Source organism: Leopardus geoffroyi, chromosome A3, assembly GCF_018350155.1.
Source record: "Leopardus geoffroyi isolate Oge1 chromosome A3, O.geoffroyi_Oge1_pat1.0, whole genome shotgun sequence".
NCBI lineage: Eukaryota > Metazoa > Chordata > Mammalia > Carnivora > Felidae > Leopardus > Leopardus geoffroyi.
The window spans coordinates 3,856,140-3,867,561 of NC_059336.1; the positions used below are offsets into that span (position 1 = coordinate 3,856,140).

The window sequence follows — 11,422 nt, forward strand, 5'->3', positions numbered from 1 at the left end:
CTCCATGGCTCAGTCATCCGCTTACTCGACATTGAGTTTGCTTGGAGAACTTGGCGTGCGGTAGGAGTTTCAACAAATGTCCCACAAACCTACTGCGCCTGTCACGTTTGTACCCAAGACTCGCCTTCCCCTCACACAGATAGCAACTGAGCGAGCCAAGGAACAAAAGGGGATTTGCAGGGTGCTCCAAGGTTCCCCCACTTGCCCATCTATACGTGGGGAGGCAGAGACACGGAAGGTCAGAGGCCCTGCTCAGGCCACACAGAAGGTTGGTGGCCGAGCCAGGATGAGAAGCCAGGTGGGGAGAAGGAGGAGAGTCTTCAAAGCGAACCTTCTGAGCTCACCATACTCTCTCCCTGCGAGCCAGGACACCCCATTTTTTTGAGACCAAAACCCAACTGCAGAAAAAAACTGAGCGGGTGGCCTGGGACCTGCCGACGGGGAGAGCCCACCTCAGGTTAGGACTCTATTCCATCTTTGTTTTGAACCACTCCACAGTGGAAAGCATTCTGCAGTGAGGGAGATGCTCTGTATCAACACTGGCCAGTACGGGGGACACTGGCCATGTGTGCCTATTAACTACTAGAAGCGTGGTTAGTGTGAAGTATCGCTAGAAAGATGGAATTTTAAAGAATTTTTTTAAATGTTCATTTATAAGCTTTGCACAGTGGCAGTATCGTAGCCAATGAGGTTTATCCGAGGCGCGATTATGGCTAATTAAAATGTTCATTTATTTTGGAGAGACAGAGAGCGAGTGGGGGGAGGCAGAGAGAGAGGGAGACACAATCCGAAGCAGGTTCCAGGCTCTGAGCCATCAGCACAGAGCCCGATGCGGGGCTCAAACTCATGAACCGCAAGATCGTGACCAGGGTGAAGTCGGATGCTTAACTGACTGAGCCACCCAGGCGCCCCCGAGGAATGGAATTTTAAATTCAACTTCAGCTAATTTATTTATTTTTGGTTTTTTTTTATTTTAGTTTATTTATTTTTGAGAGAGAGCGTGCGTGAGTGTGGGAGGGGCAGAGAGAAAGGGAGAGAGCAAGAGAATCCCAAGCAGTCTTCAATTGTCAGCCCAGAGCTCGATGCTGGGCTTGAACTCACAAACAGGGAGATCAGAGGTGAGCCGAAGTCAGATGATTAACCCACTGAGCCACCCAGGCGCCCCATCTTTAGCTAATTTAAGGTTAAGTAGCCACCTCTGTAGCTGCTGCAGATGGGGGAGGTTTTAGACAGGAGGGCATAGGGTCTGTAGAGACTCAGGAGCCAAACCACCTGGGTTCCGATCCCCTTCTCTGAAGCATGGTCTTTCAACTCCTTTGTGACTTAGCTTCCCCATCCACAACTTGGAGAGGACCTTCCTTATCGCGAGGGTTCAAGAAGGTGAACCCTGAGAAGTGCTTTGGCTCAGGACTCAGTGCCTCAGCAAACCTCAGCCACTGTTAGGTTGTTCCCAAAACACTGGCTTCTAGGACTGGCCTGGTCAAGACTGGTGTGCACGTGGGAGACGAGCAGTTCCTGGGGCTTCAGGTGCAGGATTGTTCAGATCATCCTAGTACCTACTAAGATAACTAATTTCTCAGAAACGTACTTTATACACTCTCTCTGTAATCCTCACCTCAAGCCGGAAAGGCAGGCATCTTTGTCCCCATGAGAGCGAGGGAAGCAGAGTGAGGAAGGCAGAGCCAGACGGAGGCCCGGGCACAGCCGTTGTCCCCCCACGTCCCCAGGCCACGCCAACCCGAACTTCCAAATGCAAGCCCATGGTGGGGGGGGGGGGGGGTGTCTCCCTCCTAATCTGTGCCCAGGCCAAGCTATGAAAATCGCTCTCTCCCCTGCGGCTGCAAGCATTGTTTGGGACTCACGTGTGCACGGTGGCAGAGACCCTATCATCCTGACCTGCGTTATCAAGATCAGATACGAGAAAACCTACAAAAGAAAATTGCAACACTGCAGATCGAAAGCAGCCCTGCCCCCTCTCGCTCAGTTGGCGCGAATACTCCGGATTTTTTTTTTTTTTTTTTTTTGTCCCGGGCAATCGCAAGACTTCCCTTTGGACCCCCACCCACCTCAACCACCGCCCCAACCTCCTGGGAAGCATGAATCTCCTTCCCAAATGGGCCCCCGCTGAAAGCTGCCCTAGGTCTCCTGGGTTTGGCATTTTCCAAATTTCATCTAATTGTCTTCATCGTATATTTGGTTTCCACTTTAGAAGTTCTGAAGAAAACATGTTTCTGCATATGGTCTCTGGGATGACATTTTTGTGGTTGACGAAATCTGGATTCAATATATTGGATAAACTGTGGCTCCAGAGACCTTTTTTTTTTTGTTGTTACAGCTCGAAACTTTCATTCTAAAGCTGCAGTCTACACAATTGACATAACATGGCCCTCAGTCCTGAACTCACTTTTCTAGTATGTATTTGCCGGGAGAACTTTAAAAAGTGCCAGCTCGGTGTGGAAAAGGCTGGGTACCAATCTCTCCGTGTGTGTGCGTGTCTTTAAAACATTTTTGGGGGCGCCTGGGTGGCGCAGTCGGTTAAGCGTCCGACTTCAGCCAGGTCACGATCTCGCGGTCCGTGAGTTCGAGCCCCGCGTCGGGCTCTGGGCTGATGGCTCGGAGCCTGGAGCCTGTTTCCGATTCTGTGTCTCCCTCTCTCTCTGCCCCTCCCCTGTTCATGCTCTGTCTCTCTCTGTCCCAAAGATAAATAAACGTTGAAAAAAATTTAAAAAAAATAAAAAAATAAAAAAAATTAAAAAATAAAGTTACAGGCGCCTGGGTGGCGCAGTCGGTTAAGCGTCCGACTTCAGCCAGGTCACGATCTCGCGGTCCGTGAGTTCGAGCCCCGCGTCGGGCTCTGGGCTGATGGCTCGGAGCCTGGAGCCTGTTTCCGATTCTGTGTCTCCCTCTCTCTCTGCCCCTCCCCCGTTCATGCTCTGTCTCTCTCTGTCCCCAAAATAAATAAACGTTGAAAAAAAAATTAAAAAAAAATTTTTTTAAAACATTTTTGTTCTATCGTGTAACTTTAAGTCAAGTGCTTGAAAGGAGAGGGGTGAGGCTTTTCTTTTTCTCTTTTCTCTAGAACCTTCCCCTGAAATCAAGCCACCACTACCCTCCATCCCGTCAATCCCGTCCCAGCCAGGCCAGCTCCCAGGGAGATCAGCGGTGAGAACCTCGTGGTCATTTGTTTGAATTTCCCCGAGAAGTTTCTAGAGGTGGTTCTGGTGGCGTTGGTGAAATCAGGGCTGAGCCAGGTTGAGCCACACTGAGCAAGAGGCTTTCACGCGGTGCATAAACATTTACCTTCCCAGACGCTGGCACTGAGAGCGAAACATCACATCTGCATCAAGAAGGCAATTAAAAGCCCATTGCAGAAGAGAAAGACGGGGCTTTCCCTGCGCACCCTTGAACATGACGAAGAATAATGTGTCTCTGCTGCAGGGATGTGTGTGTGCATCTGCAGGGGAGAGGAGAGGCAGAGAATATGCAAATGAGTCGGTGCATATGGCTTTTAAATGCGTTGGAGATGTGATGGAAGGAAGAATAATTCAGGAGCATTTCTCCGGTAACCTTTCCTGCATGGGAAATCAGAGCCTCTCCCCTCGCTTTTATGTGTGCTGTGTCCCGCTCGTATTTAGTGGGGTAATTAATTCATTTCTAACATTCCTTGACTTGTAAATCTGGTTTGAAGGTTAGGCAAGGGAGAGTCCCTGGGGCTTTCACAAAACTATTATTAAAGCTGGAGGAAAGGTAGATGGGCTGTGTTTGCATTCGAGAGGCAGAAGGTCTCTTGAAAGGCAAAGAAAACCACTCCTCCATCGCCGTGGGAAGCACAGGTTTCCCTGGGACTGAAAAGCGGCGCCACAAACGCGCACACACGCGTGTACCCGGACGCGCACGAACGCGGGCACGCGACTTCCACCCGCGGGTGTTCGCCTTTCTGGATAAACTACAAAAAGGCAGTATTTGGAGACGAATCTGTTTAGAAATAAAATGGGTGTTTTTGACATTCATAGCGAGGGCAGCGGCGTTCTCTCAGCGGGACGAAATCTACCAGTCCCTCCAAACCAGCTGTCTGTCATTCTGCGCCAAACGGGGCAATTTGGGAAGCCTGGGGCTGAGCCTTGTTCCTGTTGATCCCGGGCGACTAGCCCAGGACCCGGGCAATCGTGTGGTGTGGAGAGAGGGAGGCAGGGGGAGGAGAAGGGGTGCAATTTCTCTCGAGAGTCCATCTGTTTACATGGTTTAAGCGAGGAGCGTTGAAGAACCCCGAGTGAAGGGTTTGGGCTGTCCTCGCACAGGAAGAGTGTTTGGGCAGACGCTGCAAGTTTCCTGAGTGCTCAGGTCCACGGCCAAGAGCTGTTAAGTGAAGGACTGTGGCTCTCTGCACGGGAAACGCTGGAGTGTCAGAGGGTGAATGCCCTGGACCCAGCCCTCAACGAGCCACAGGGGCTTCGGTCTCAGGAAGGACGACCTCAGGCTCCGCCCGGTCTCCCGGGACTACCTGGGGGGCGGGGGGGGCTGACAGCTTATACCAGGTGCCGCTTTGCTCACTGGTCTTGCGCAGCACCTCCCCCCGGGGGTTCCTGGGGCCACCTTCCAAATAAACCACTTGCACTCGGTTCTCAGGATCAAGGTCAGCTCCCGGCAGAACGCGACATAAGGCCCAACCTGCGACAACATGGTCCAAGTGGCATCCGCCCGGGGCTGCCCGGCCCGCCGCGCAGCTGGATGTGGCCACCAGATGCTTTTGGAAGCAGGTGTGCCTCTCTCTCATGTTCTCCACCCTCTGCCCCCCGGGGGGCCAGAAGGGGAGCGGCCAGGCTGACCGTGGAACCCAAGTGTAGACAGCAGAGTCACCGCCCGTCTGGGAGTAAAACTGTCCCAAACCGAACAACTCTCCCCTTGCACAGACCGTCATCTGAGCCAGGAGCAAGTGTATACGGACGCACAGCACTGATGATTGCTAGGTCTCTGTTACGGGTTCAGTTCTCTAAAAGCAGATGCTGAAATGGAAGTTGAATACGAGCCGTTTATCAGGGACCAACACTCGTGCCAGGCAGAGGCGACACTGAGCAAAGGGGGACCAGGTTCAGTTCAACTTCGACCCAGGTTCAGGCCCCCAAAGCTCTGGCTGGCAGCAGGGACGTGGGAAGGAGCAGCGATGCCAGGGCGGTCCCCATCCGTCCGGAACGGCCAGGCCTCTGTGCCCTTGCCTGGCTAACGGCCGGACATTGGCCGCCCCGGGAGAGCAGCGGGGGCCACTCCGAGCAGGAGCTAACAGCTCAAGGCATCTACTGGCCCCCTTCCCTGCAGCTGGGAGCAAGGCCTTCCTTGCAGGGGGCCCCTGGGGGACTTCCTTCAGCACGTAGAATGGCACAGCTTGTGCCACCTGCCCGCACGGCTGGCTTGCACCCCCTGGTCCTGCCCGTCCTCCTGCCAGTGCAATTTCCGCTTTATGATGTTGTTGGGCCGGCTCAACCCCGTGGCTCGGTAGGGCCAGGACCCAGCTCGTGATGGACGGTCACGATCTCGCGACCGCGTGATGTCCCACTCACCGGCAGGCATTCCGTCACCAGTAGTTTTCCACGAGGCGTAGACCCTCTCCGGTGGAGACGGCACGATGTGGCTCCCGGATGCTGAGGCCCGAATTGTGACGCTCCCACCGGGCTTGCCTCACGCTCCACACGATCCCTTTTCCCACCACCGGCATCCCAACCTCACAGGCGTCCGCTGGATTCGATGGTTCGTGCGGCCAAGTTGCTCGCACCATGGCCGGGGCTTACCGCAGAGCCCAGCCCTGCTCTCGGGCCCCACTCGAGGGCCCACTCGAAGCTCTCCGCTTGGTGCCCTGTGCCGCACAGACCACAGCAGGGCCCAGGCGTGGAATGTGTTGCCCCCAGACCTTAACAGGGGTCATGCTCCTCCCTTGATGGTCGGAGGTACAAGGTGCAGTAAGTCCTCTGCCTTCTGTCTGGAGAGAATGTCCTGGCATGTTTCCAACTGCTGGAGCCCCCTGACTGCAGCGGGGCCCAGAACCTTCACGGGGCCTAACCCAACCCCCTGTGGTGTGTGTCTTCTCAAGGCCTCCTGGGGGGGGGCGGGGCCGGCTGCCTCTCGCTCTTTCGGCCCGGTCAACAGGATGCTGCCGATGCAGTGGATTAGAGTGATGTTCCACAGGGGTCCAGATGACCCTGATTTTGCTGTGACACAGGGTGGGACAGTCAGCCAGCTCAGGGGCACACCTGTAGAGGTGCACACGTATTCCACATCAGTGCAAACCGTGTCGAGACTTCTTTTCTGATCGGGATGGAAAAGAACTATTTGCCCAAGCCATGGCCGCATACGTTGTCCCTGGGGCCAAGCTAGCTTGCTCCGGCGGGGGGTGGCACGCGAGCATCAGAACTGCTTGGGGACACCGTGCCATTGGGTGGGCTTCTGCTGGTCTACAGCCACCCTGCTAGACCTCTTCTGTCTCTGCAACGGCCAAACAGACCCGTCACACAGAGAGATGATGGGGACCCTCACCCCCGGATCTTTCAGCTCTTTGGGACTGGCACTGATCACCAGCCCCTCCTAGGTTGTGATGTCCAGTCACACGTTGACAAGGCAGCGGACTGAGGGGCCTCCGACAGCGCCATCGACAGCTGGCCAGGCAGGGGAGACTGACGAAACAGCCTGTTGTGAGGCCGGCACCGAGGCTGGGAGATAACACGACGCTCCGTGCTCTCGGTGAGCCGTGTGGTGCCATGTTCTCCTGGCCCACCCTCGTCTCTGGATGCCTGCCACCTGACTCGGGCGGTGCTCTATGCTGGTGGTCTAAAAGTTAACCAGCAAGTTCGGAACAAGAGATTAATGTGCTCCTGGCTTGGAAAATTGGAGGCAAAGGTATTTTCCAAGCCTGGAAGGAGAAAGGACGTGGCTAGCCAGTTGGGATCAGGACAGAGACACGGGAGGAGGCAAACGCGGACTGGAAGGTGCGGGGAGGGGGGGACGGGGTGAAGTTCAGGGGTGTGTCTCCAAGAACGGGGGCCGCTGGGACCCCGTGGAAGACCCGAACTCGGGTCTCCTGACTCGGAGGCAGAGAACCGAAGGAAACCACATACATGTGCCTGTTCGGGGCTGTTAAGCCCGACGTCTCTGTCTCTCTCTCCCTCTCCCTGCGTGACAGACAAATGAAATTGTTTTTGTGATTATCTCTGAAGAGGAAAGGAAAAATGAGAACAAACTTGACAACCAGAAGGCCCTTCAAATTGGGCTCTGGCTGCAGACGGGAGAGACACTTGCAATGACTCTTCACGGGAGCATCTAATCTCCAGGTGGCCGTTTGATTACAGAGCAGGGCGGCCGGAACGTACCAGACAGTTACAATTGCTACGAAACCGGCTCTCAGAATGACAGCTCCCACACTCCCCGCAGGTCTGATGAAGCCCGGGATTCAGATAAACCAGCAGCATCCTTCCAGTTCTGGTTCTGAGACCAAGACTTCCCCTGCCCGGGGCAGAGTCCTCAAGATCTTGAAATTAGCCAGGAGATAAGCAAGGGGGTGGGGGGGGGGGGGTGGGGAGTGATAGTCCAGGGGGTGGGGTGGGTTTTTGTTTTGTGTTTTTTCCTGTCCACCCCCCACCCCCACCCCTACTGCGGCAGCCCGTCTTTCTCCACCTTCCAACACCGAACTCACACAAAGGCGTTTTCCTAGAGTTTCCCCACTCACTCTCTCCTCTCTGAAAGCGGAGACTGATTTCTTTTTCCAGGCAAGCTTCTCAGGAAACTTCACATTTGCCATTATTAAAAGAAATGGAAATACACAGACATTTCATTTTTGTTTAATTGTCTTACAATCCGGTTAAAGAAAATTGCCGGGGGCGGGGGGGGGGGGGGAGGTGCGCCTGTCAAAGGCCCCAGCAGCGGCCCCTGCCAACAAAAGCCATCCCACCTGAACGCGAGCCCGATGGGCACTGACAGAGCAGAGACAGCGCGGGGCCGGCCGTCTGGCGTCTCATCCACTGGGCCTCCCCTCCCGCACCCTTTCCCCTCCGCCTGTATGTCACTGTATGTCAGAGCATGTTACCGTGCTCCACAGCTGAGTTGAGCTGTTCCTTTTCAGTTTAATTACCAATTACTGACCCCTTGTCTGTTTCATTAAGATGTTGTTGCAGATAATGAATAATTTGAGAGGGGAGAAATTCCAATTTCCTGTCTAGCTGCCTCTGGGTGAAGCCCTCTCCAGGATGGTGACAAGTCGGTGTATATCTCGTACCCGCCCAGTAGGACAGATTCACTCCGGCCTTAGCCTCACCTCTTGCTCTGGGGCCTCAGAGAAAGAGAAAGATACCTTGATTATTTCTGCAAAGACCTCGAGGGCACCAGGAGAGCCAAGTCACCACTCTAAGGGTCAAAACCCGTCCCACCAGCAGCCTGGGACACGGGGCTGTCCCGGCCCCAGGGGCTTGGACGTAGGAGGAGCCGGATCCCGCCCAGTTTTCCAAAGGAGGGTAATTCCTTCACGAACTCCCAGGACAATTTCCCTCTGTCTTGTGTCTGCTCCCTGTGGGATCTGCGCTTTCATCGTGGGGGTTAATTCATAGCCACCTCAACCTTCTTCCCGACCCTCAGATCCAGGAGGACACCCAGGGCACAGAAAACATCATTAATGTTATTACACTTCCCTCGCTGGGCACTCGGACCCCACTTTCACACTAATAAAGTCAGTGCATGAAAACCGGGTTATGGAAGGAGCAAATGAGATGTGTTTCATGAGGTGAGTCTGTGACGGTCCATTTCAGGCAGGAATAATTGGTCTTGGGGTGCATCTTCAAATAGTTTACCGAAACGTATTCGTTTACGCAGAAGGCAGCAGGCAGGCCTGATTGCTTTCATTTCTCCAGTCGAGAACCCGGAAAACCTGACTCGGGGCTCTAGAGAGCTCGAGGGCCGTAGATTCTCGTCTTTTGGTGCCAGTGTCTGTGGGCGCAGGCGGAAGAAGGCAGGGGCAGCGCGAGGGAGACCGAACAGACGCGCAGGCTTCCGAAGCCCATCGAAACTTGTACTGCACGTGACCTCAGAGAGTTTTCTCTGGGGCGCGGGGCTAGTTGTGGGGGCGGGGAGAGACCTGGCATCCTTGGGGGTCCTCAGGCTGCAGGGAGAACTCTCCGGACCTACGCTCCCCCCTCCTTCTCCCTCATCAGCCCCGCCTCTGAGCCTCGTGCCTTCGTGCCTCGCCCCCCTCCTTCTGACACCCTACTTCGTACCTCGCCTGAAAACCTTCTCTGCCCGTCCTCCTCCGCCCAATGGTGGCCCCGTGGAAGCTGCCGGGGCAGATGCTCAATAAAAATCCGTCGGATGGAACTGAGCCGTCAAAGCAAGAAAGGTAATTTCTCCGGGCCCGGCGGCCAGCCTGTGTGCACCCAGGACAGGAAGAGCTGGGACCTGCTCACCCCGATCCCTATTTCAATACAGTTTGCCTCAGGTTAGGGTTTAAACTCCCATTAAAAAATAAATAAATTGGTTGTTTGGTCGCCTGAAATAGAGCCGAAAGACACTACCTAATGAACCCTCAGTGGGAAAGATCCTCCCTTCGGCAAAGAGGGGAAGGAACTAAGACACCAGTTTGACTTACCAGCACATCTGTACGTTTAACGCTGGGGGTCGGCACCTCCCCTCCGCCTCGGTTTCCAGGACCTCGCTTTGTTCGTTATGATGTGCGAGGTGTGGCCGAGTAGGGGAAAGAGCGGCGCCTCTCAATTGCGGCCCAGATGACCAGTGGCCGGGTCTCTCTGTGCAACACTTAGCAGGGTGTCCGGCCTGCCCCCACTTGGTGCCAAGGTACCCCTTCCCCGAGCCGTGACACCCGAAAATGTCTCCAGACACTGTCAAATGTCGCAGGGCTGAGGGAGAGGGCCAAACCAGGCCAGCTGACAACCACTTGGCCACAAATGCCAAAGAGTCAAGCCTTCAGATGGATTTGGGCTATTCACTTAGAGATGACAGATGTGCTATTAAATGGCGAGAGCACGTCCGTTGTGCTTCCGTGCGCTTTGCCATTCTCAGGGCCGACGATCTACTCGATTCAGTCCTTCATCAGACGCGTTGGGTGACACCAAAGTTGTTGACAGAATGCTGACCACCTGGGGGTGAGACACGAGGCCGGGGGCAGCCTGCCAGACCCAGGGTTGACACTCCCAGCTCAGTAGCAGTTAGGTGACCACCGTGGGAGCCCAGGGGGAGCAGAACACTCAGTGGAAACCCTCGGAACTGAGCAAATCCTTCCAAGTTCCGGTTCTGGTTCAAGAGAAGGAGGGTGCTGGGGGGCGGGGGAGGCGGGACTCCACGAACAGCACACATCCAGGCAGATCCTCTATCACCCATGCTTCGATTTCCTTGTTCCCCAAACGCAGACGTCACTAGTGTTATTCGGCCTGTCCCACGTGGTTATGGCCAGGCTCTCGGCAGATTATTTATTTATAGGAGAGTACCTTGAGGAAGGGAACGCTTTGAGCAAATGAAAGGCTTTTTATTATTCTTCGTCTGGGTCCCGTCCTTCGTGGACCCTGGATGGATACCAGACTCTGCAGATGACATTTCCTGTTTAATCAGGGAGAACTCCGTTTCAGACAGCTTAATGGTCTAGTAGCAAGGAAGGTGTCGCATTGCCGAAGAGAGTTTATCGTCTGCCACTATTGACATCTAACAGAGGAATGACCCCACAAACATTTCTGAATACAGATCTTCGTGGCTGGATTCTAGAGTGATTAAGTGATTTTCTATGCGTCGGACTTACTGGAGTGGCTTAGAGAAAAGGAAATAGCTTACCCTCTGCATTATTTAAATAACGCAATTGTTAGGAAAATGTGTTCACTTTGAGCTCTTTGAAAGAAAAAAGCCAAACCCAGTTAACTTTGAATTAGTTGTATGCGACAGCAAAGACATTTCTTAACTGTTTATTGGCCTAATTGCTTTAAAACGCAATAGAGCAGAGGCTCTCAAACTTGGGCGGACGTCAAAACCCTCTGGAGGGCTCACGCCTGGAGTTTCTGATTGGGCAGGTCTCGGATGGGGCCTGAGAATTCGCATTTCCAAGCAAGTGCCCAGGGGACGCTGCTGTTACTGGTCTGGGTACCGCCCTGTAAGACCGGGGCCATGGAGCTACCAAGAAGCAAAAATATTCTCACGTAGCAGCTGCTGTCGGTGGCCTGTCCACGGTCTCCTGGCGTGACCTCCATGCCTGACGGCCGGAGGCGACAGCTTCCCTGCCACCCACCGCTGCGGGAACACACTAGGTCTGCGGAGGAGGGCTCGCACGCCGGAGGGCTCATTTCCCTAGAAGCAATGTGTATCAGTTGCAGGCAGGATGATGATGATGGATGAACATCCCAGGTTCCCTACCTCTGGGACGGGGTCATCTGAGCCGTCCTGTTCCAGGATG

At 54.4% G+C, this 11,422-nt stretch overlaps 1 pseudogene; it reads left to right on the plus strand.

The window, feature by feature from the left end:
• Nucleotides 1-656: 656 nt before the first annotated feature.
• Nucleotides 657-738, plus strand: LOC123581820 (annotated as a pseudogene).
• The last annotated feature ends 10,684 nt before the right edge of the window (nucleotides 739-11,422 follow it).